Source organism: Amblyraja radiata, unplaced genomic scaffold (genome assembly GCF_010909765.2).
Source record: "Amblyraja radiata isolate CabotCenter1 unplaced genomic scaffold, sAmbRad1.1.pri S160, whole genome shotgun sequence".
NCBI lineage: Eukaryota > Metazoa > Chordata > Chondrichthyes > Rajiformes > Rajidae > Amblyraja > Amblyraja radiata.
In genome coordinates this window covers 19179-44585 of record NW_022630146.1, presented here as the reverse complement: position 1 = coordinate 44585, position 25407 = coordinate 19179, and the positions used below count along the sequence as shown (strand labels likewise).

The following is a 25407-nucleotide window of genomic DNA, read 5'->3' as shown; positions in this document are numbered from 1 at the left end:
TATCAAAGGTACACAAAATTGCTGGGGAAACTCAGCGGGTGCAGCAGCATCTATGGAGCGAAGGAAATAGGCGACGTTTCGGGCTGAAACCCTTCTTCAGACTGATGGGGGGTGGGGAAAGAAAGAAGGAAAAGGGGAGGAGGAGGAGGAGCCCGAGGGCGGGAGGGTGGGAGGAGACAGCTAGAGGGTTAAGGAAGGGGAGGAGACAGCACGGGCTAGCCAAATTGGGAGAATTCAATGTTAATGCCATAAGGACGCAAGGCCCCAGACGGAATATGAGGTGCTGTTCCTCCAATTTCCGCTGTTGCTCACTCTGGCAATGGAGGAGACCCAGGACAGAGAGGTCGGATTGGGAATGGGAGGGGGAGTTGAAGTGCTGAGCCACCGGGAGGTCAGGTAGGTTATTGCGGACTGAGCGGAGGTGTTCGGCGAAACGATCGCCCAACCTACGCTTGGTCTCACCGATGTAAATCAGCTGACATCTAGAGCAGCGGATGCAGTAGATGAGGTTGGAGGAGATACAGGTGAACCTTTGTCGCACCTGGAACGACTGCTTGGGACCTTGAATGGAGTCGAGGGGGGAGGTGAAGGGACAGGTGTTGCATTTCTTGCGGTTGCAACGGAAAGTGCCCGGGGAGGGGGTGGTGCGGGAGGGAAGGGACGAATTGACGAGGGAGTTGCGGAGGGAGCGGTCTTTGCGGAAGGCAGACATGGGGGGGAGATGGGAAGATGTGGCGAGTGGTGGGGTCACGTTGGAGGTGGCGGAAATGGCGGAGGATTATGTGTTGTATTTGCCGGCTGGTGGGGTGAAAGGTGAGGACCAGAGGGACTCTGCCCTTGTTGCGTGTGCGGGGATGGGGAGAGAGCAGTGTTACGGGGTATGGATGAGACCCTGGTGTGAGCCTCATCTATGGTGGCGGAGGGGAATCCGCATTCCCTGAAGAACGAGGACATTTCCGATGCCCTGGTATGAAATGTCTCATCCTGGGAACAGATGCGGCGTAGGCGGAGGAATTGGGAGTAGGGGATGGAGTCTTTACAGGGGGCAGGGTGGGAAGACGTGTAGTCCAGATAGCCATGTGAGTCAGTGGGTTTGTAATGTATGTCGGTCAGGAGTCTGTCCCCTACGATGGAGATGGTGAGGTCAAGGAATGGTAGGGAAGTGTCGGAAATCGTCCAGGTGTATTGGAGTGCCGGATGGAAGTTGGTGGTGAAGTGGATGAAGTCAGTCAGTTGTGTGTGGGTGCAGGAGGTGGCACCAAAGCAGTCGTCAATGTAGCGGAGGTAGAGGTCGGGGATGGGGCCCTGGTACGTCTCGAACAAGGATTGTTCAGCGTGCCCGACAAAGAGGCAGGCGTAGCTGGGGCCCATGCGTGTGCCCATAGCTACGCCTTGTGTTTGGAGGAAATGGGAGGAGTCAAATGTAAAGTTGTTGAGGGTGAGGACCAACTCCGCTAAGCGGAGGAGAGCGTCAGTGGCTGGGTATAGGTTGCTCCTCTGGTCGAGGAAGAACCGGAGGGCTCTGAGGCCATCCTGGTGGGGGATGGAGGTGTAGAGTGACCGGACATCCATGGTGAAGATGAGGGGGTGAGGGCCCAGACTGGCAGGTCCAGTCCAGTCTCCCGTTGACGTCAATGCGGGGGTGAAGCCAGAGGCGGCCATCTTGACTACTGGCAGTCCGGGTGGAGCTGGAGCGCGAACGGGGGTTTGAACGCATCGAACCAACCGTCCGTCCAACCGTCCGCTCGTCTGCCGCGCGCAGTGACGTCCACTGGCCCCGCCCCGCCCGGCGCAGTGATGTCCACTGGCAGCGCCCCGCCCGGCGCAGTGACGTCCACTGGCCCCGCCCCGCCCGGCCCGGCGCAGTGACGTTCACTGGCCCCGCCCCGCCCGGCGCAGTGACGTCCACTGGCCCCGCCCCGCCCGGCGCAGTGACGTCACCGCGCACCCGCGACAGTTGCTTCAGCAAGGACGGCACAAGATGGCGGTTGGGTTTTGAATGTTGAGGCGGCTCCGGGAGAAGCGACTGGAGACAGAAGGTAGACACAAGACAATGGAACTTGGTCCCGGAGGGGGAGGGGGAGGGGGGAGGGAGAGAGGGGGAGGAGGGGAGGGGGAGGGAGGGAGAGGGGGAGAGGGATGGAGAGGGGAGAGGGAGAGGGAGGGGGAGGGGGAGGGGGAGCTAGGGAGAGCAAGTAACAACACAAGGGCCTGTCCCACCTTCACGACCTCACTCACGACCTCTGCCGACTTTGCCCCAGATGCTAAACAGCTGCTTCCCACGGGCTGGGTCATGTTTTATACTTTGGCAATAATAACAATGTGTTTTTTATCATGCCCATGAAGTATTATAAATTGAAAAATAGAAAATTAAATTGAATTGGGAGAGAGAGAGGAAAGAGAGAGGGAGAGAGAGAGAGAGAGAATGAGAGAGAGGCGAGGAGGAGGGGGATGAGGAGAGAGGGAGGAGAGGAGAGTGGGTGAGGAGAGGGGGAATGAGAGATGGAGAATGAGAGAGAGGAGAATGGAGAGAGGAATGAGAGAGGAGGGAGAAGAACCTTTAGTTTAAAAATAAGCGGTGGGTGTCTTCAACGCAAATCCCAAACAACACGTTCCCGGTAGAATCCCCAGCGCGGAAATCCCAGGATGAGAATTCCCAGTGGGAACCTGGCAAGCATTCCCAGCAAAGAATTCCGCAGCCGTGAATTTCCCAAGATCTCCGCAACAGCTTCCCAGCTCAGTAAGTCCCATCATAAAATTCCCTAGATTCCTACAGAGAATGCCCAGTAGCTCACTAGCTGGGAATTCCCGGCAGTTTGTTGAGTCCCGAAAAAGAATTCCCATCCAACATTGAGGCTTCAAGGTGACTTGGATAGGCTGGGTGAGTGGGCAAAATGCATGGCAGATCAGTATAATGTGGATAAATGTGAGGTTATCACTTGGTGGCAAAAAACAGGAAAGTAGACTATTATCTGAATGGCGGCCGATTAAGAAAAGGGGAGATGCAGCGAGACCTGGGTGTCATGGTACACCAGTCATTGAAAGTAGGCATGCAGGTGCAGTAGGCATGAAGAAAGCCAATGGTATGTTAGCATTCATAGCAAAAGGATTTGAGTCTAGGAGCAGGGAGGTTCTACTGCAGTTGTACAGGGTCTTGGTGAAACCACATAGAATTTACAAGATTGAGGGGGGATCTTATAGAAACTTACAAAATTCTTAAGGGGTTCGACAGGCTAGATGCAGGAAGATTGTTCCCGATGTTGGGGAAGTCCGGAACAAGGGGTCAGTTTAAGGATAAGGGGGAAATCTTTTAGGACCAAGATGAGGAAAACATTTTTCACACAGAGAGTGGTGAATCTCTGGAATTCTCTGCCGCAGAAGGTAGTTGAGGCCACACAGTTCATTGGCTATATTTAAGAGGGAGTTAGATGTGGCCCTTGTGGCTAAAGGGATCAGGGGGTATGGAGAGAAGGCAGGTACAGGATACTGAGTTGGATGATCAGCCATGATCATATTGAATGGCGAATGGTGCAGGCTCGAAGGGCCGAATGGCCTCTACTCCTGCACCTATTGTCTATGTTTCTATGTTTCTAATCCAAACTATCTCTCTCCCCCTTCTCTCTGTCTCCTCCCCCCCCCCCCTCCCCTCTCCCCGCCACCGGCGCTACAGGTCTCTCCGTTGCTAACTGCATTTCGTTGTCTCTGTACCGTACACTGACAATGACAATTAAAGTTGAATCTGAAGTTGAATTGAATTGAATCTTTGGTCCCCATTGAAGTCAATGGGAGTGAAGCCCAGGCGGATGTGGCCATCTTTGATCAAGGCACTTCTCCACTCCATTGAAGTCAATGGGAGTGATGCCCGGGGTGGCCATCTTTGATCAAGGCACTTCTCCACTCCATTGAAGTCAATGGGAGTGAAGCCCAGAGGGAGGTGGCCATCTTTGATTAAGGCACTTCATTGAAGTCAATGGGAGGTGAAGCCCAGGACGGCCATCTTTGTAAAAGGCACTTACCCATTTATTTATTTTATTTAGCGAATGCAAAGTCCTTTAGCCAAGCAGTTGCCTCTTGATCTGCTGTATGAAGGGTGACAAGTCCTCCTTTGAGTCTTTGTTGAGGGCATGCTTCAACGATGTGTTGCATTGTTTGCTGCTCTCCACAAGCACACCGTGGGGTTGGACTGCTGCCCCATTTGTGAAGGCTGGCCAAGCAGGGGCCATGTCCAGTCCTGAATCTATTCAGCGTCGTCCACTGCTTCCTTGGGAGGTTGTTGCCAGGGACCGGCAGGGTGGGGTCTGACACCAGATGTTTATTTGGGACGTCCTTGGACTCCCATTCCCTTTTCCAAGCTGATTGGATGGTGAAATCAGCTGGTGGTGGGTTCTTCCAAATTGGTCGTCTAGATGGAAGTCGAGCAGTGGGTGGGTTGAAGATGTCCATGTGAATTGGCAGGTGAGGGGAGTGTTTGGTCTTTTGGAGCATCCTTTGAGTGAGGACTACTCGCCGGATGTGTGGAGGGGCTATGTTGGATAGGACAGGGAGCCAGGGGAGTGGTGTTGAGCGGAGGATGTGAGGAGGGGCTATGTTGGATAGGACAGGGAGCCAGGGGAGTGGTGTTGAGCGGAGGATGTGTGGAGGGGCTATGTTGGATTAGGACAGGGAGCCAGGGGAGTGGTGTTGAGCAGAGGATGTGTGGAGGGGCTATGTTGGATAGGACAGGGAGCCAGGGGAGTGGTGTTGAGCGGAGGATGTGTGGAGGGGCTATGTTGGATAGGACAGGGAGCCAGGGGAGTGGTGTTGAGCGGAGGATGTGTGGAGGGGCTATGTTGGATTAGGACAGGGAGCCAGGGGAGTGGTGTTGAGCGGAGGATGTGTGGAGGGGCTATGTTGGATAGGACAGGGAGCCAGGGGAGTGGTGTTGAGCGGATTGTTCCTGTGATGATCCTCATTGTTGAGTTCAATTGGGTGTCCACATGGTGTGTGTGGGATGACCTGAACCAAACAGGGGCACAATATTCGGCTGAAGAAAATGCAAGGGCTAGTGCTGAAATGCGCAGTCTGGGGGCTGCTGCCCCCCCCCCCCCTTTGACTCCCATTCCCTTTTCCAAGCTGATTGGATGGTGAAATCAGCTGGTGGTGGGTTCTTCCAAATTGGTGGTCTAGATGGAAGTCGAGCAGTGGGTGGGTTGAAGATGTCCGTGTGAATTGGCAGGTGAGGGGAGTTTTTGGTCTTTTGGAGCATCCTTTGAGTGAGGACTACTCGCCGGATGTGTGGAGGGGCTATGTTGGATTAGGACAGGGAGCCAGGGGAGTGGTGTTGAGCGGAGGATGTGTGGAGGGGCTATGTTGGATAGGACAGGGAGCCAGGGGAGTGGTGTTGAGCGGAGGATGTGTGGAGGGGCTATGTTGGATAGGACAGGGAGCCAGGGGAGTGGTGTTGAGCGGAGGATGTGTGGAGGGGCTATGTTGGATAGGACAGGGAGCCAGGGGAGTGGTGTTGAGCGGAGGATGTGTGGAGGGGCTATGTTGGATAGGACAGGGAGCCAGGGGAGTGGTGTTGAGCGGAGGATGTGTGGAGGGGCTATGTTGGATAGGACAGGGAGCCAGGGGAGTGGTGTTGAGCGGATTGTTCCTGTGATGATCCTCATTGTTGAGTTCAATTGGGTGTCCACATGGTGTGTGTGGGATGACCTGGACCAAACAGGGGCACAATATTCGGCTGAAGAAAATGCAAGGGCTAGTGCTGAAATGCACAGTCTGGGGGTTGCTGCCCCCCCCCGCCCCCCCACCCCACTTTGAGCCAGCAAGCTTACTGAGGAGATTGTTTCTGGACTTCACCTTAGCTGCTGTTCTTTTGAGATGTTCCTTGAAGGATAGGGTCCTGTCAAGGGTCACTCTGAGGTAGGTTGGAGTGGGGGCATACTTCAGTTTGGTCCTGCTCAGATAGATGTTTGGTTCTCTTGTGGCTTCTGCATTATGCACTTTCCAGTGCACTTTCGAGTTCATTTCAAAATTCTTTTATTTGTTTTTAAATCGTTGAATGGGCTCGCCCCGCCTTACCTCTCTGAGCTGCTCCACCTATATGCTCCTGCCCGGTGCCTCAGGTCAGCTGATCAGCTGCTCCTTGAGGTACCGCGGTCTAAGCGGAAGCTCAGAGGGGATAGAGCCTTTTCTGTTGCTGCTCCGGCACTCTGGAACACCTTGCCGCTGCACTTCACACAGGCCCCCTCACTGTCCATCTTCAAATCCTCCCTAAAATGTTTTATTCTTTGGCTTTCGACACTGGCTGAGGCATTGCTCCTGTTCTTAGTGCTTTTAATGTCTTTTAATTTTTAGTGTGTTTTTTTATAGTCCTTCGTTTTACGGTTTTTAATGGTTTGTAATAGCTTTTTGTCCATGAGTTCTCATGTACAGCACTTTGTGGCAACTGCGGTTGTTTAAAGTGCTTTATAAATAAAGTTATTATGATTATATTATTATTATTATGGAGGTGGAACACACTGGAGACCGTTGTTGCTGGGCTTGGTTTATTGAGGGGATGGTGATGCATAGAGAGGCGGCGGCCATCTTTGGTACTGGCACAGCTTCCATTGAAGTCTATGAGGGCGGTCCGCGTCCATCTTTGATCAAGGCGGTCTTCTCCATTGAGGTCTATGGGAATGAATCCCAGGGTGTGGCGGCCATCTTTGATACTGGCAGTCATCTCCATTGAAGCCCAGGGCGAGGCGGCGGCCATCTTTGATCAGGGCACTTCTTCGGAGGGCCGGGCCCGGTGACGTTCTACCCCTCCGCGCGATGACGTCGAGCTCCATACGCGGTGACGTTGTAGGCAGGTACGCGCTGACGCAGTGACGTGGCCCCGCCCCCTTCTCCTGCTCCCGCCGCCGCCATCTTGTCGCTTCTCTGCTGGAGTTGAGTCTTTCTCTCCTTCTCTCCTTTTCTTCTCCTTTTTCTCTCCTTTTTCATCCCCTTTTCCGCCCGGAAACGGCCCCGGGAACCAACCCCGCGCGGAACCCCAGGGGGCGGCGGGAGCGGGATCCGCAACTTCCGGCCGCCAATAACGCGGGAAACGGCGGATTTATCGCTAGTTAGCGGCTGGTTAGCGCTGGTTAGCGGCTGGTTAGCGCTGACCACACGTGTTGGCCGTCGCTGACCAGTTTAGCCGCGATTTGGGGCCGTTCTGGGGGTTGAATCTCCAAAAGTGGAAAAATGCAGCCAAATGTGGCTTTTATCGCCTAATATCGCTAGTTAGGGCTGGTTAACCGCTGGTTAGCGGCTGGTTACCGCTCACTAGACGTGTTGGCCGTCGCTGACCCGTTTAGCAGCGATTTGGGGCCGTTCTAGGGTTTATCTCCCAATGTGGTCAAATGTGACATTTATCGCTAGTTAGGGCGGGTTAACCACTGGTTAGTAGTTGGTTAACGGCTGGTTAACGCTCACCACACGTGTTGGCCGCCGCTGATCAGTTTAGCATCGATTTGGGGCAGTTCTGGGGTTGAATCTCCCAATGTAGTCAAATGTGGCTTTTATCGCCTAATATCGCTAGTTAGGGCTGGTTAACCGCTGGTTAGCGGCTGGTTACCGCTTCACTAGACGTGTTGGCCCGCGCTGACCCGTTTAGCAGCGATTTGGGGCCGGTTTGGTGCTAAAATGGTGAAAACACACACAAATGGGATTTATCGCTAGTTAAGGCGGGTTAACCGTTAGTTAGCAACTGGTTAGCACTCACTGGATGTGCTGGCTGTCAGTGGCTGTTTATCAGCGATTTTGGGCCGTTCTGGAGGTAGAATCTGCAAATGTGGCTTTAATAGAAACATAGACAATAGGTGCAGGAGTAGATGCCATTCGGGTACGAGTTGGGCCGAAGGGCCTCTTTCCAATGCTGTATCACTTTATGGCAAAGTGCTGGAGTAACTCAGCGGGTCAGGCAGCATCTGTGGAGAAGATAGACACAAAGTGCTGGAGTAACTCAGCGGGTCAGGCAGCATCTGTGGAGAAGATAGACACAAAGTGCTGGAGTAACTCAGCGGGTCAGGCAGCATCTGTGGAGAGTAGGAATGGGTGGCGTTTTGGGTCGACACCCTTTGGTTTAGTTTAGTTTAGAGATGCAGCGCGGAAACAACAGGCCTTTCGGCCCACGGAGTCCGTGCCGACCAGCGATCACCCCGTACACTAGCACTATCCCACGCACATTAAGGACAATTCAGCAATTTTGTGGAGGCCGATTCATCTACAACCCTGAACGTCTTTGAAATGTTGGAGGAAACCGGAAAAACCCAGAGTAAAAACCCACGCAGGTCAAAGGGAGAACGTACAAACTCCGCACAGACAGCACCCGTAGTCAGGATCGAGCCCGGGTCTCTGGCGGTGAGGCAGCAACTGTTTCCTCCGCCATGAACACACTCAATATGTGCTAGTAATGTCCTGTTTGCCAGCTTGTTGACCCTCTGTGTTCCCCTCCTGCAGGGTTTAGGAGCCGTTGCTGTGGACGGAGAGTCGGGGACGTGAGCGGCCATTGAGGGCGGCCAGGGTGCCGGTGAGCCCCCCATCTGCTCGGTGTGCAGGCTGAGCTTCGAGGGTCTGAGCTTCGATGGAGGACCAGATGACGGGGCACAACAAGGAGAAGCGTTATGAGTGTGACGTGTGTGGCAAGGCCTGCCGGAGCCCGAGCGAGCTGGAGGCCCACCGGCGGGTGCACACGGGAGAACGGCCCTTCGACTGCTCGGACTGCGGCAAGAGTTTCAAGACGGCGGATGTCCTGGAGACCCACCGGCGGTTGCACACGGGCGAGAAAGACTATGGCTGCTCCACATGTGGCAAGAACTTTGCCTTGTTGTCTAGGCTACGGCAGCACCGGCAGTTGCACACGGGCGAGAAGCCCCATGTCTGCCCCACCTGCGGCAAAAGCTTTGCCCGAATGTCGGCGCTGTGGGTGCACCAGCGGGTGCACAGCAGTGAGCGGCCCTTCACCTGCTCCGACTGCGGCAAAGGCTTCAAGTCGTCCAGGGAACTGAAGGTGCACAGGCACGTGCACACCAGCGAGCGCCCCTACACCTGTAGCGACTGCGGCAAGGGCTTCACCCAGTACAGCGGCCTGCAAAATCACCAGCGCACCCACACCGGCGAGCGCCCCTACACCTGCGCCCAGTGCGGCAAGGGCTTCACCAACTCTGGCGCCTTGCTGGTTCACCAGCACACCCACACCGGCGAGCACCCCTACACCTGCGCCCAGTGCGGCAAGGGCTTCACCCAGTATGGCAGCCTGCAGAGGCACCAGCTCACCCACACTGGCGAACGCCCCTTCACCTGCGCCCAGTGTGGAAAGGGCTTCACCCGCTCCGCCACGCTGCTGGTGCACCAGCGCACCCACACCGGCGAACGCCCCTACACCTGCGCCCAGTGTGGCAAGGGCTTCACCCAGTCCTCCAACCTGCTGAAGCACCAGCGCACCCACACCGGCGAGTACACCTGCGCCCTGGGCGGCAAGGGCTTCACCAAGTCCAGCGGCCTGCAGAAGCACCAGCGCACACACACCAGCGAGCGCCCCTTCACCTGTGCCCAGTGCGGCAAGGGCTTCACCCAGTCCTCCAACCTGTATAGGCACCAACGCACCCACACCGGCGAGCACCCCTACACCTGTGCCCAGTGCAGCAAGGGCTTCATCTGCTCCATCAGGCTGCAGAAGCACCAGCGCACACACACCGGCGAGCACCCCTACACCTGTGCCCAGTGCGGCAAGGGCTTCATCTGCTCCACCAGGCTGCTGTCCCACCAGCGGGTTCACACCGGTGACCGTCCAGTCCCCAGCCCGGTGTGTGGAGAGCGCTCTGCCATGGACTCCCACGCCCTGTCTCACCAACACGTGCACACCAGTGTCCCGCCCTACGACTGCCCGTACTGCGGTGAGTCGTTTGACAGCGCGTGGGGGTTGCGACATCACCGGCGGGCCCACGTCGGCGAGCCGCTGCTCCCACTGTGACAAGAGAGCACGGGGGCGGCGGGAGCACCAGCGGATACACACTGGAGAGAGACATAGAAACATAGACAATAGGTGCAGGAGTAGGGCATTCGGCCCTTCGAGCCTGCACCATTCGCCATTCAATATGATCATGGCTGATCATCCAACTCAGTATCCCGTACCTGCCTTCTCTCCATACCCTCTGATCCCCTTGGCCACAAGGGCCACATCGAACTCCCTCTTAAATATAGCCAATGAACTGGCCTCGACTACCCTCTGTGGCAGATAGTTCCAGAGATTCACCACTCTCTGTGTGAAAAAAGTTCTTCTCATCTCGGTTTAAAAGGATTTCCCCCTTAACCGTAAGCTGTGACCCCTTGTCCTTTGACCCTTTGAGTGCGCTGAGTGTGGCAAGGGTTTCACTCGCATGTCCAGCCTGTGGCAGCAATATCGTACCCACAGCGGTGAGCGTCCCTACCCCGGCCTGTCCTGTGGTAAGGGCTTCACCCGTCTTGTCCACACCGGCCAACGCCCCTTCACCTGCCCGCTCTGTGGCAAGGCCTTTGCCCGCTCCTCCAGCCTGCTGGCACACTGCCACGTGGATAGATAGGCGCTGTTTAGGTAAACACAAAATACTGGAAGGAATGGGTAACATTTCTGGTCGAGACCCTCCTCAGTCTCGACCCGAAATATCACTCAGTCCTTCTGTCCAGAGATGCTGCCTGTCCCGCTGAGTTACTCCAGCGTTTTGTGTCCATTTTTGTAAACCAGCATCTGCAGTTCCTCGTTTTTAAACCATTCTGGTTTACTATGCAAAACTCCAAATGCTACCTGAACAATGTCCCTTAAAGCTGCACATATACATTCCTCTCTCCTTATCTCACATCCTTAGGAGTGTTAAGTGTGTGTTGCATACTTGAATTTGTATCCCCTGCCACTCTCGCCGGCTAAATAATCAGTAAAACCTGTGTTGGTTGATCTAACTTATTGTGAGTTGTCTGTTTTAAGAAATAGAAACATAGAAATTAGGTGCAGGAGTAGGCCATTCGGCCCTTCGAGCCTGCACCGCCATTCAATATGATCATGGCTGATCATCCAACTCAGTATCCCGTACCTGCCTTCTCTCCATACCCTCTGATCCCCTTAGCCACAAGGGCCACATCTAACTCCCTCTTAAATATAGCCAATGAACTGGCCTTGACTACCCTCTGTGGCAGGGAGTTCCAGAGATTCACCACTCTCTGTGTGAAAAAAGTTCTTCTCATCTCGGTCCTAAAGGATTTCCCCCTTATCCTTAAGCAGTGACCCCTTGTCCTGGACTTCCCCAACATCGGGAGCAATCTTCCTGCATCTAGCCTGTCCAACCCCTTAAGAATTTTGTAAGTTTCTATAAGATCCCCTCTCAATCTCCTAAATTCTAGAGAGTATAAACCAAGTCTATCCAGTCTTTCTTCATAAGACAGTCCTGACATCCCAGGAATCAGTCTGGTGAACCTTCTCTGCACTCCCTCTATGGCAATAATGTCCTTCCTCAGATTTGGAGACCAAAACTGTACGCAATACTCCAGGTGTGGTCTCACCAAGACCCTGTACAACTGCAGTAGAATCCTCCCTGCTCCTATACTCAATCCTTTTGCTATGAAAGCTAACATACCATTCGCTTTCTTCACTGCCTGCTGCACCTGCATGCCCACTTTCAATGACTGGTGTACCATGACACCCAGGTCTCGCTGCATCTCCCCTTTTCCTAGTCGGCCACCATTTAGATAATAATGTACCTTAACAGTTCTGGACTCCCCCAACATGGGGAACATGTTTCCTGCATCTACCCTGTCCAATCCCTCACTAATTGTATACGATTCTATAAGATACCCGCTCATCCTTCTGAATTCCAGTGAATACAAACCCAGTCGTCCCATTCTTTCAACATATGTCAGTCCTGCCATCATCTCAGGAATTAACCTGGTGAACCTACGCTGGGCTCCCTCAATAGCAAGAATATCCTTCCTCAAATTTGGAGACCAAAACTGCACACAATACTCCAGGTCTGGTGTCACCGGGGCCCTGTACAACTGCAGTAGGTCCACCTTGCGTCTAAACTCAAGCCCTCTCTCTATGAAGGCCAACATGCCATTAGCTTATGATTTGAGTCTAGGAGCAGGGAGGTTCTACTGCAGTTGTACAGGGTCTTGGTGAGACCACACCTGGAGTATTGCGTACAGTTTTGGTCTCCTAATCTGAGGAAATGCATTCTTGCCATAGAGGGAGTACAGAGAAGGTTCACCAGACTGATTCCTGGGATGTCAGGACTTTCATATGAAGAAAGACTGGATAGACTCGGCTTGTACTCGCTAGAATTTAGAAGATTGAGGGGGGATCTTATAGAAACTTACAAAATTCTTAAGGGGTTGGACAGGCTAGATGCAGGAAGATTGTTCCCAATGTTGGGGAAGTCCGCAACAAGGGGTCACAGTTTAAGGATAAGGGGGAAATCTTTTAGGACCGAGATGAGGAAAACATTTTTCCCACACAGAGAGCAGTGAATCTGTGGAATTCTCTGCCACAGAAGAGGCCGCAGTCCATTGGCTATATTTAAGAGGGAGTTAGATGTGGCCCTTGTGGCTAAAGGGATCAGGGGGTATGGAGAGAAGGCAGCTACAGGATACTGAGTTGGATGATCAGCCATGATCATATTGAATGGCGGTGCAGGCTCGAAGGGCCAAATGGTCTACTCCTGCACTTAATTTCTATGTCTCCCTCTCCTCACCCCTCTCTCCCCCACCCCCATTCCCTCTCTACCCCACCCCCTTCCCTCTCTCCCCCACTCCCTTCCCCCTACCCCTGTCCCTCTTCCACCACTCCCCCTACCCCACCCTCCCCACTCTTCCACTTCTCCCCTCCCTTCCCCCTCCACTCTCCCTCCCCTCTTTGCCCTCTCTCCCCCCACCCCTCTCCCCCTCCCTCCCTCCTCCCCTCCCTCCCCATCCCCCACATCTCTCTCCCCATCCCCCTCTCTCACCCCCTACCCCGCTCTCCTTTCCCTCCCAAATCTGTCAAGTTTCCTCCTCCTCCTCTCCCCTCCCTCCCCTCTTCTCACCCCCCCTCCCCCCACCGGTGTGTTTGGGGGGTGTTTAATGTGAGTGTGATGCCACAGCCCCCCCCCCCATGGGGAAACAGACCCAACGGGTCTGCACTTGGTCTAGTAAACACTTAAAACATTTCACGCATAAAATAAAAACGCTAAAAAAAACAATCCAGTTCCTGATAAAACAGTACGAATAGATTTTTTAAAATGCAGGTTAGAACAGCAACATTAAAATACAAGTAAAAACAGTCATAAAATGTCCAGGGCAGCTGATTTAAGTGGCCTGAGCCAGTGCCAGAGTTATAGGGGGATTGCACGTAAGGTCACTGGTTCATAGGGCTCATCACCCACACCAAATCCTGGCATCACATCACTCCAGTCCTCAAACAACTTCACTGGCTTCCCATCTCCCACCGGATCACCTACAAAATCCTGGTCCTCACCTACAAAGCCCTCCACCATCTGCCCCCCCCCCCCCCCCTGACCTCCTCTCCCCCTACCGACCCTCACGGTCCCTCAGATCCACATCAGCCGGTCTCCTCTCCATCCACAAGTCCAACCTCCGCAGTTTTGGGGACAGAGCCTTCTCCAGGGCAGCTCCCAGGCTCTGGGACTCCCTCCCCCAACTGATCCGCAATTCCGTGTCCCTCACCATCTTCCAGTCCCGCCTCAAGACCCATCTCTTCACCTCTGCCTATCCTTAGCCCCACGTCCCCCTCCCTTTTCATCTGTGCTTGAATTGCCTCATATTGTGTTTTGAATTGAATTCTGTCTTTACTTTGTGTACTAGTCATGTTTCTACTATTTATTTCATTCCCCTTACATGTTTTTCCTCTACCTGCTAAATTTTTGTAAGGTGTCCTTGAGACTCTTGAAAGGCGCCCATAAATAAAATGTATTATTATTATAGGGCTCGACGCATGGAGCCGCTCAATACATCTGGAGGGCATCCGTCACTTCCGCTATATGTTATTAATGCAAGAAACTCGTACTTTCCTACCTGTTAAAAACCGCCAAAATGTTGAATTTCTGCGCTGAAATTGTGGGAGTTGGGGTAAGAGTGAGAGACATGGACCCAACTTTAGAATTCCAAACGTGAAGCGAAATGAAGGTATAGAGAAGCGAGAACTGAAGGGACTACAGCAGCTAAAGTGCTTGGTAAACATTGAAAATATTGGGCATTATCGCCTTTGCTCACTGCATTTCATCAAGGAAGGCATTATTTGTGTTTTTTCTTGATTCCTTTGGTATCTAAAAATTGATAAATCTGGCTGTAAATTTTTCTTCAGATGCGTTTTCATTTTGTATGTAAAAACCCACTTGGGAACCATGGGCGATTTAAAAAAATGACAGCCAGATTTATCACTTCTGAAACTTTTTAGATGCCAAAGGAATCAAGAAAAAACACAAATAATGCCTTACTGTTGATGAAATGCAGTGAGCAAACGGCCAATGTCCGCCAAGCACTCTGGCTGTTGTTGTCCCTTCAGCTCTCGCTTCTATCTACCGTCATTTCTCCTCACTTTTGGAATTGTGATGTGGGCTAAATGTCTCACACGCTTATCCCGATTTCCATCATTATTTACAGCGCAAACATTGACAATTTCAGCGGGTTTTAACGGGCCCGCTACGCTGGAAACAATGGTCAGTGCCTACCTGCAGTTCATCGCTTGTACTCCACTTGGAGTAGGGTGGCAACAGTACGGGTCATGACGACTGCCGTGAAACCTCCCTATCCTGTACCTGTCTTCTCTCCATTCGGCCCTTCGAGCCTGCACCGCCATTCAATATGATCATGGCTGATCATCCAACTCAGTATCCCGTACCTGCCTTCTCTCCATACCCCCTGATCCCTTTAGCCACAAGGGCCACATCTAACTCCCTCTTAAATATTGCCAATGAACTGTGGCCTCAACTACCTTCTGTGGCAGAGAGTTCCACAGATTCACCGTGTGAAAAAAAAAAATCTCATCTCGGTCTTAAAAGATTTCCCCCTTATCCTTAAACTGTGACCCCTTGTTCTGGACTTCCCCAACATCGGGAACAATCTTCCTGCATCTAGCCTGTCCAACCCCTTAAGAATTGTGTACGTTTCTATAAGATCCCCCCTCAATCTTCTAAATTCTAGCGAGTACAAGCCGAGTCTATCCAGTCTTTCTTCATATGAAAGTCCTGACATCCCAGGAATCAGTCTGGTGAACCTTCTCTGTACTCCCTCTATGGCAAGAATGTCTTTCCTCAGATTAGGAGACCAAAACTGTACGCAATACTCCAGGTGTGGTCTCACCAAGACCCTGTACAACTGCAGTGGAACCTCCCTGCTCCTAGACTCAAATCCTTTTGCTAGCGAGCGGAGCAATGAGGCAGATTCCTTGTATGTGAACACACTAATAAACTTATTCATCCGTTCATTTCATCGAACCTTAATTGATTAAGTGACAATTACATTGAAGCTTGGAACTTGAAGCAACCCACCGCTTATTTTTAAAGGCCATATTTCCACAATCTATCACTCGTCTACCTATCATAGCAAAAGGATTTGAGTATAGGAGCAAGGAGGTTCTTCTGTCAGTGCAGAATTTAGATTAGATTAAATCCTTTATTTGTCATTCAGACCTTTCGGTCTGAACGAAATGTCATTGCCTGCAGCCATACATAGAAAATAGGTGCAGGAGTAGAGGCCATTCGGCCCTTCGAGCCTGCACCGCCATTCAACATGATCACGGCTGATCATCCAACTCAGTATCCCATCCATGCCTTCTCTCCATACCCCCTGATCCCTTTAGCCACAAGGGCCACATCTAACTCCCTCTTAAATATAGCCAATGAACTGTGGCCTCAACTACCTTCTATGGCAGAGAATTCCACAGATTCACCACTCTCTGTGTGGGAAAAAAAATGTTTTTCTCATCTCGGTTCTAAAAGATTTCCCTCTTATCCTTAAACTGTGACCTCCTTGTTCTGGACTTCCCCAACATCGGGAACAATCTTCCTGCATCTAGCCTGTCCAACCCCTTAAGAATTGTGTACGTTTCTATAAGATCCCCCCCTCAATCTTCTAAATTCTAGCGAGTACAAGCCGAGTCTATCCAGTCTTTCTTCATATGAAAGTCCTGACATCCCAGGAATCAGTCTGGTGAACCTTCTCTGTACTCCCTCTATGGCAAGAATGTCTTTCCTCAGATTAGGAAACCAAAACTGTACGCAATACTCCAGGTGTGGTCTCACCAAGACCCTGTACAACTGCAGTAGAACTTCCCTGCTCCTATACTCAAATCCTTTTGCTATGAATGCTAACATACCATTCGCTTTCTTCACTGCCTGCTGCACCTGCATGCTTACTTTTAATGACTGGTGTACCATGACACCCAGGTCTCGTTGCATCTCCCCTTTTCCTAATCGGCCACCATTTAGATAATAGTCTACTTTCCTGTTTTTGCCACCAAAGTGGATAACCTCACATTTATCCACATTATACTGCATCTGCCATGCATTTGCCCACTCACCCAGCCTATCCAAGTCACCTTGAAGCCTCAATGTTGGATGGGAATTCTTTTCGGGATCAACAAACTGCCGGGAATTCCCAGCTGTGAGCTACTGGGAATTCTCTGTAGGAATCTGGGAATTTTCTGATGGGAATACTGAGCTGGGAAAGCTGTGCGGAGATCTTGGGAAATCCCGGCTGGGAATTCTTTGCTGGGAATTCTTTGCCAGGTTCCACTGGGAATCCTCCCTCCTGGGATTCCGCGCTGGGATCTACCGGGAACGTGTTGTTGGGATTTGCTGTTGAAGCCACCCACCGCTTATTTTTAAACTAAAGGTCTCTCCCTCTCATTCTCCCTCTCTCATTCTCTCTCTCTCATTCTCTCTCTCTCATTCTCCCTCTCTCTCTCATTCTCTCTCTCTCATTCTCATTCTCTCTCTCTCATTCTCCCTCTCTCTCATTCTTTCTCCCTCTCTCTTTCTTTCTCCCTCTCTCTTTCTTCTCTCTCTCATTCTCCCTCTCTCTCATTCTCCCTCTCTCTCTTTCTCTCTCCCTCTCTCTCTCTTTCTCTCTCTCCTTCTTTCTCTCTCTCATTCTCCCTCTCTCATTCTTTCTCCCTCTCTCTCATTCTCCCTCTCTCATTCTCTCTCTCTCTCTCATTCTCTCGCTCTCATTATTTCTCTCCCTCTCCTTCTCCCTCTCTCTCATTCTCTCTCTCTCTTTCTCCCTCTCTCTCTCATTCTATCTTTCACCTCTCTCCTCTCTCCCTCTCTCCCTCTCTCTTTCTCTCTCTCTCATTCTCCCTCTCTCATTCTCTCTCTCTCTCTCTCTCTCTCTCTCTCTCTTTCCTCTCTGTCTCTCAATTTAATTTTCTATTTTTCAATTTATAATACTTCATTTGCATGATAAAAAACACATTGTTATTATTGCCAAAGTATAAAACATGACCCAGCCCGTGGAAAGCAGCTGTTTAGCATCTGGGGCAAAGTCGGCAGAGGTCGTGAGTGAGGTCGTGAAGGTGGGACAGGCCCTCGTGTTGTTACTTGCTCTCCCCTCTCTCTCTCCCCCCCTCCCTCCCCTCCCCCTCTCTCTCTGCCCCCTTCCCCCTCCCCTCCCACCTCACCCCTCCCCCTCCCCCTCTCCTCCCTCTCCTGGACCGAGCTCCATTGTATTGGTCTACCTTCTGTCTCCAGTCGATTACTCCGGAGGCCGCCTCAACCTTCAAAAACCCAAATAGCCATCTTGGCCGTGCTTGCTGAAGCAACTGTCGCGGTGTGCGCGGTGACGTCAATGCGCCGGGCGGGGCGGGGGCCAGTGAACGTCACTTCGCCGGGGCGGGGCGGGGCCAGTTGACGGCACGCGCGCGGCAGACCAGAGGACGGTTGGTCGATGCGTAAAACCCACGTTCGCGCTTCCAGCTCTCACCCGCGACTGCCCAGTAGTCAAGATGGCCGCCTCTGGCCTTCACCCCGCGCATCGACAGTCGGACGGGACGGGACTGACTGGACCTGCCAGTAGTCAAGATGGCCCGCCGGGATCCCAGCCACCAACTGTCGCCGCTCCCGCTCGCGCTCCCTCAGCCGTCGCCGCCCGTTGTTTTTCCCGCCGTTTCCAGAAGGTTCTTCACCAACGGCCGCTCGCCCGCCCGCCCGCGCGCTCGGTCACTGGGAGTTCGTTCGCTTCTCCACGGCCGACCTTCACATTCCCGCTGGAAATGGGCTGAATAAACACAGGTGGGAAGTTTAAATCATCTTGAATAATGACAACAACGTGTAGTAGACACACAGACAGACAGACAGAGCGGGCGAGGGGCCAGGTGTGAAGTTTAAATCATCTTGAATCATAACATGTAGTAGACAGACAGAGGTTGTTAGTTCATCACTAACTAACCGCAATAGGGAGGTTTCACGGCAGCCGGGTCACTGGGGGGGGGGGGGCAGCAGCCCCCAGACTGTGCATTTCAGCACTAGCCCTTGCATTTTCTTCAGCCGAATATTGTGCCCCTGTTTGGTCCAGGTCATCCCACACACACCATGTGGACACCCAATTGAACTCAACAATGAGGATCATCACAGGAACAATCCGCTCAACACCACTCCCCTGGCTCCCTGTCCTATCCAACATAGCCCCTCCACACATCCTCCGCTCAACACCACTCCCCTGGCTCCCTGTCCTATCCAACATAGCCCCTCCACACATCCTCCGCTCAACACCACTCCCCTGGCTCCCTGTCCTATCCAACATAGCCCCTCCACACATCCTCCGCTCAACACCACTCCCCTGGCTCCCTGTCCTATCCAACATAGCCCCTCCACACATCCTCTGCTCAACACCACTCCCCTGGCTCCCTGTCCTAATCCAACATAGCCCCTCCACACATCCTCCGCTCAACACCACTCCCCTGGCTCCCTGTCCTATCCAACATAGCCCCTCCACACATCCTCCGCTCAACACCACTCCCCTGGCTCCCTGTCCTATCCAACATAGCCCCTCCACACATCCGGCGAGTAGTCCTCACTCAAAGGATGCTCCAAAAGACCAAACACTCCCCTCACCTGCCAATTCACATGGACATCTTCAACCCACCCACTGCTCGACTTCCATCTAGACGACCAATTTGGAAGAACCCACCACCAGCTGATTTCACCATCCAATCAGCTTGGAAAAGGGAATGGGAGTCCAAGGACGTCCCAAATAAACATCTGGTGTCAGACCCCACCCTGCCGGTCCCTGGCAACAACCTCCCAAGGAAGCAGTGGACGACGCTGAATAGATTCAGGACTGGACATGGCCCCTGCTTGGCCAGCCTTCACAAATGGGGCAGCAGCCCAACCCCACGGTGTGCTTGTGGAGAGCAGCAAACAATGCAACACATCGTTGAAGCATGCCCTCAACAAAGACTCAAAGGAGGACTTGTCACCCTTCATACAGCAGATCAAGAGGCAACTGCTTGGCTAAAGGACTTTGCATTCGCTAAATAAAATAAATAAATGGGCAAGTGCCTTTTACAAAGATGGCCGTCCTGGGCTTCACCTCCCACTGACTTCAATGACGTGCCTTGATCAAAGATGGCCACCTCACTCTGGGCTTCACTCCCATTGACTTCAATGGAGTGGAGAAGTGCCTTGATCAAAAATGGCCACCCCAGGCTTCACTCCCATTGACTTCAATGGAGTGGGGAAGTGCCTTGATCAAAGATGGCCACCTCCCCCTGGGCTTCACTCCCATTGACTTCAATGGAGACCAAAGATTCAATTCAATTCAACTTCAGATTCAACTTTAATTGTCATTGTCAGTGTACGGTACAGAGACAACGAAATGCAGTTAGCAACGGAGAGACCTGTAGCGCCGGTGGCGGGGAGAGGGGAGGAGGGGGGGGGGAGAGAGAGAGTTTGGATTAGAAACATAGACAACAGGTGCAGGAGTAGAGGCCATTCGGCCCTTCGAGCCAGCACCATTCGCCATTCAATATGATCATGGCTGATCATCCAACTCAGTATCCTGTACCTGCCTTCTCTCCATACCCCCTGATCCCTTTAGCCACAAGGGCCACATCTAACTCCCTCTTAAATATAGCCAATGAACTGTGTGGCCTCAACTACCTTCTGCGGCAGAGAATTCCAGAGATTCACCACTCTCTGTGTGAAAAATGTTTTCCTCATCTTGGTCCTAAAAGATTTCCCCCTTATCCTTAAACTGACCCCTTGTTCCGGACTTCCCCAACATCGGGAACAATCTTCCTGCATCTAGCCTGTCGAACCCCTTAAGAATTTTGTAAGTTTCTATAAGATCCCCCCTCAATCTTGTAAATTCTATGTGGTTTCACCAAGACCCTGTACAACTGCAGTAGAACCTCCCTGCTCCTAGACTCAAATCCTTTTGCTATGAATGCTAACATACCATTGGCTTTCTTCATGCCTGCTGCACCTGCATGCCTACTTTCAATGACTGGTGTACCATGACACCCAGGTCTCGCTGCATCTCCCCTTTTCCTAATCGGCCACCATTCAGATAATAGTCTACTTTCCTGTTTTTGCCACCAAAGTGGATAACCTCACATTTATCCACATTATACTGCATCTGCCATGCATTTGCCCACTCACCCAGCCTAACCAAGTCACCTTGAAGCCTCAATGTTGGATGGGAATTCTTTTCGGGATCAACAAACTGCCGGGAATTCCCAGCTGTGAGCTACTGGGAATTCTCTGTAGGAATCTGGGAATTTTCTGATGGGAATAATGAGCTGGGAAAGCTGTGCGGGGATCTTGGGAAATCCCGGCTGGGAATTCTTTGCTGGGAATTCTTTGCCAGGTTCCACTGGGAATTCTCCCTCCTGGGATTCCGCGCTGGGATCTACCGGGAACGTGTTGTTGGGATTTGCTGTTGAAGCCACCCACCGCTTATTTTTAAACTAAAGGACTCTCCCTCTCTACCTCTCCCTCTCATTCTCCCTCTCTCATTCTCTCTCTCTCTCTCTCCCTCTCTCTTTCCTCTCTCTCTCCCAATTCAATTTAATTTTCTATTTTTCAATTTATAATACTTCATTTGCATGATAAAAAACACATTGTTATTATTGCCAAAGTATAAAACATGACCCAGCCCGTGGGAAGCAGCTGTTTAGCATTTGGGGCAAAGTCGGCAGAGGTCGTGAAGGTGGGACAGGCCCTTGTGTTGTTACTTGCTCTCCCTCCCTCTCCCCTCCCCCTCCCCCTCCCCCTCTCCCCCTCCCCTCTCCCCTCTCCCTCCCTCCCCGGGACCGAGCTCCATTGTCTTGTGTCTACCTTCTGTCTCCAGTCGCTTCTCCCGGAGCCGCCTCAACATTCAAAACCCAACCGCCATCTTGTGCCGTGCTTGCTGAAGCAACCGTCGCGGGTGCGCGGTGACGTCACTGCGCCGGGGCGGGGTGGGGCGGGGCTGGGCCAGTGGACGTCACTGCGCCGGGCGGGGCGGGGCCAGTGAACGTCACTGCGCCGGGCGGGGCGGGGCCAGTGGACGTCACTGCGCGCGGCAGACGAGCGGACGGTTGGACGGACGGTTGGTTCGATGCGTTCAAACCCCCGTTCGTGCTCCAGCTCCACCCGGACTGCCAGTAGTCAAGATGGCCGCCTCTGGCTTCACCCCCGCATTGACGTCAACGGGAGACTGGACTGACCTGCCAGTCTGGGCCCTCACCCCCTCATCTTCACCATGGATGTCCGGTCACTCTACACCTCCATCCCCCACCAGGATGGCCTCAGAGCCCTCCGGTTCTTCCTCGACCAGAGGAGCAACCTATACCCAGCCACCGACACTCTCCTCCGCTTAGCGGAGTTGGTCCTCACCCTCAACAACTTTACATTTGACTCCTCCCATTTCCTCCAAACACAAGGCGTAGCTATGGGCACACGCATGGGCCCCAGCTACGCCTGCCTCTTTGTCGGGCACGCTGAACAATCCTTGTTCGAGACGTACCAGGGCCCCATCCCCGACCTCTACCTCCGCTACATTGACGACTGCTTTGGTGCCACCTCCTGCACCCACGCACAACTGACTGACTTCATCCACTTCACCACCAACTTCCATCCGGCACTCCAATACACCTGGACGATTTCCGACACTTCCCTACCATTCCTTGACCTCACCATCTCCATCGCAGGGGACAGACTCCTGACCGACATACATTACAAACCCACTGACTCACATGGCTATCTGGACTACACGTCTTCCCACCCTGCCCCCTGTAAAGACTCCATCCCCTACTCCCAATTCCTCCGCCTACGCCGCATCTGTTCCCAGGATGAGACATTTCATACCAGGGCATCGGAAATGTCCTCGTTCTTCAGGGAATGCGGATTCCCCTCCGCCACCATAGATGAGGCTCACACCAGGATCTCATCCATACCCCGTAACACTGCTCTCTCTCCCCATCCCCGCACACGCAACAAGGGCAGAGTCCCTCTGGTCCTCACCTTTCACCCCACCAGCCGGCAAATACAACACATAATCCTCCGCCATTTCCGCCACCTCCAACGTGACCCCACCACTCGCCACATCTTCCCATCTCCCCCCATGTCTGCCTTCCGCAAAGACCGCTCCCTCCGCAACTCCCTCGTCAATTCTTCCCTTCCCTCCCGCACCACCCCCTCCCCGGGCACTTTCCGTTGCAACCGCAAGAAATGCAACACCTGTCCCTTCACCTCCCCCCTCGACTCCATTCAAGGTCCCAAGCAGTCGTTCCAGGTGCGACAAAGGTTCACCTGTATCTCCTCCAACCTCATCTACTGCATCCGCTGCTCTAGATGTCAGCTGATTTACATCGGTGAGACCAAGCGTAGGTTGGGCGACCGTTTCGCCGAACACCTCCGCTCAGTCCGCAATAACCTACCTGACCTCCCGGTGGCTCAGCACTTCAACTCCCCCTCCCATTCCCAATCCGACCTCTCTGTCCTGGGTCTCCTCCATTGCCAGAGTGAGCAACAGCGGTAATTGGAGGAACAGCACCTCATATTCCGTCTGGGGTCCTTGCGTCCCTATGGCATCAACATTGAATTCTCCCAATTTGGCTAGCCCGTGCTGTCTCCTCCCCTTCCTTCACCCTCTAGTTGTCTCCTCCCACCCTCCCATCCGCCCGCCCTCGGGCTCCTCCTCCTCCTCCCTTTGTCCTTCTTTCTTTCCCCACCCCCTATCAGTCTGAAGAAGGGTTTCGGCCCGAAACGTCACCTATTTCCTTCGCTCCATAGATGCTGCTGCACCCGCTGAGTTTCCCCAGCAATTTTGTGTACCTTCGATATTCCAGCATCTGCAGTTCCCTTTTGAACACCCTCTCCCTCCCTCTCTCTCTCTCTCCCTCCCCCTCTCTCACCCTCTCCCTCTCTCCCCTCCTCTCTCCCTCTCTCTCTCTCCCTCCCTCCCGTTCACTAGTTTAGAGATACAGCGCGGAAACAGGAGGCAAAAGTTGGCCATCTTGAAACAGGCCCCAAAGTCTTGCCCTGCTCTCCCTGCTTCAACTATTCCCTTTTTACTTCAGAGATACAGCGCGGAAACAGGCCCTTCGGCCCCACCGAGTCCGTACTAGCCGACCAGCGTTCGCCCGTTCACACACACTAGTTTAGTTTAGAGATACAGCGCAGAAACAGGCTTCGGCTTAGCGAGTCCGTATTAGCCGACCAGCGATCGCCCATTCACACACTAGTCTAGTTTAGAGATACACCGCGGAAACAGGCCCTTCGGCCCCACCGAGTCCGTGCCGACCAGCGATCGCCCGTTCACACACTAGTTTAGTTCAAAGACACAGCACGGAAACAGGAGGCAAAAGTCGGCCATCTTGAACCAGGCCCCAAACTCTCGCCCTCCTCTCCCTGCTTCAACTATTCCCTTTTTACTTCAGAGATACAGGGCGGAAACAGGCTTTGGCCTAGCGAGTCCGTGTCGACCAACGATCGCCCGCACATCAACACTATCCTACACACACTAGGGACAATTTACACGTATTTTTAAAAAAAAATTATTTTATATATTTTTTAATTTTATTTTTATTAGAAGTACAATAAGTTGCAGTAATACACACAACATATATCTCATTACATTTGTTGTACCCCTTCATTTTTTGAGCTTTCAGAAAGATAGAAATAAAAGAAGTAAGGAAAGTGAGAGAGAGTCGTGATAGTGCAGGAAAGTGTTGGGAAAACAAAGCCCATTAGAAAAGGAGTTAGAGAAGAAAGTTAAAAATAGACATAGAAACATAGACAATAGGTGCAGGAGTAGAGGCCATTCGGCCTTTCGAGCCTGCACCGCCATTCAGTATGATCATGGCTGATCATCCAACTCAGTATCCCGTCCCTGCCTTCTCTCCATACCCCCTGATCCCTTTAGCCACAAGGGCCACATCTAACTCCCTCTTAAATATAGCCAATGAAGTTCAAGTTCAAGTGAGGTTATTGTCATGTGTCCCTGGATAGGACAATGAAATTCTTGCTTTGCTTAAGCACACAGAAAATAGTAGGCATTTACTACAAAACAGATAAATGTGTCCATATACCATGATATAAATATATACACACATGAATAAATAAACTGATAGTGCAAATAACAGAAAGTGGTTGGTAATAATCAGAGTTTTGTCCGAGCCAGGTTTAATAGCCTGATGGCTGAGGGGAAGTAACTATTCCTGAACCTGGTTGTTGAACTGGCCTCAACTACCTTCTGCGGGAGAGAATTCCACAGATTCACCACTCTCTGTGTGAAAAAAGTTTTCCTCATCTCGGTCCTAAAAGATTTCCCCTTTATCCTTAAACTGTGACCCCTTGTTCTGGACTTCCCCAACATCGGGAACAATATTCCTGCATCTAGCCTGTCCAACCCCTTAAGAATTTTGTACGTTTCTATAAGATCCCCCCTCAATCTTCTAAATTCTAGCGAGTACAAGCCGAGTCTATCCAGTCTTTCTTCATATGAAAGTCCTGACATCCCAGGAATCAGTCTGGTGAACCTTCTCTGTACTCCCTCTATGGCAAGAATGTCTTTCCTCAGATTAGGAGACCAAAACTGTACGCAATACTCCAGGTGTGGTCTCACCAAGACCCTGTACAACTGCAGTAGAACCTCCCTGTTCCTATACTCAAATACTAGACCCTAGAAAAGAAAGAAAGAAAGAGTAACAATCGCTCTATTATAAAAAAAATTAAAAACCTCCGCAAAAAGGGATATACCAAGCGTATTTTTCACCCCCCGTTACCAGATCCTGGCACCATTTATTTTTTAAATTACTGTTGCACCTTATGCTGCGTGCTCAGCCCCCTGCTGTAGTCACTCTATACCCATGACTGCGTAGCGAACCACAGTGCGAACTCCATCATCAAGTTCGCTGACGACACCACTATTGTGGGGCGTATCACTGAT

At 52.2% G+C, this 25407-nt stretch overlaps 1 long non-coding RNA gene across 1 annotated transcript in view; it reads right to left on the bottom strand.

Annotated features, from left to right (window-relative positions):
- LOC116969355 overlaps positions 1-23570 on the bottom strand; it is a 25735-nt gene extending 2165 nt beyond the window's left edge. Inside the window, exons 1-2 of the long non-coding RNA XR_004410737.1 lie at positions 23428-23570; positions 11746-11749 (exon numbers count right to left, since the gene is read on the bottom strand). This is a non-coding gene — a long non-coding RNA (uncharacterized LOC116969355). The remainder of the gene's footprint in view (positions 1-11745; positions 11750-23427) is intronic.
- Between the last annotated feature and the right edge of the window lie 1837 nt (positions 23571-25407).